This window comes from Halyomorpha halys, unplaced genomic scaffold (genome assembly GCF_000696795.3).
Source record: "Halyomorpha halys isolate HHAL.00 unplaced genomic scaffold, Hhal_1.1 Scaffold89.1, whole genome shotgun sequence".
NCBI classification, from domain to species: domain Eukaryota; kingdom Metazoa; phylum Arthropoda; class Insecta; order Hemiptera; family Pentatomidae; genus Halyomorpha; species Halyomorpha halys.
This window is the reverse complement of record NW_027111267.1, coordinates 1,060,252-1,060,602: the sequence shown is the minus strand read 5'-3', so window position 1 is coordinate 1,060,602 and position 351 is coordinate 1,060,252.

Here is a 351-nt window from a genome sequence, read left to right as displayed (position 1 = left end):
ATTCCCCAATATCTGTCTTCCCTGAGAGCCATTATTCCTTAACGGAGGGGTATTAAGTCCCTTATTGTATATCGATCAGTCTCCCCTTCTCCTTCAAATATTTTATCTCATCTATTGTATAATATTCCGCTGAAACAATCCTTTTTTTTTTAAATAATATTATATATTGTACATATCTTGATTTTAGCTTTCAGACTGGTCCTATTCATAAATTATGGTAAGGAAAATTTTTTCAGTCCAATCCTTTTTAAAAATTTATTTCTCTTATTATTCACAGATTCTATGGGTTCTTTGTCACTATTGAAAAATGTATATACAATAGGGGTATTCATGATGTTGTGTTAAATGTTA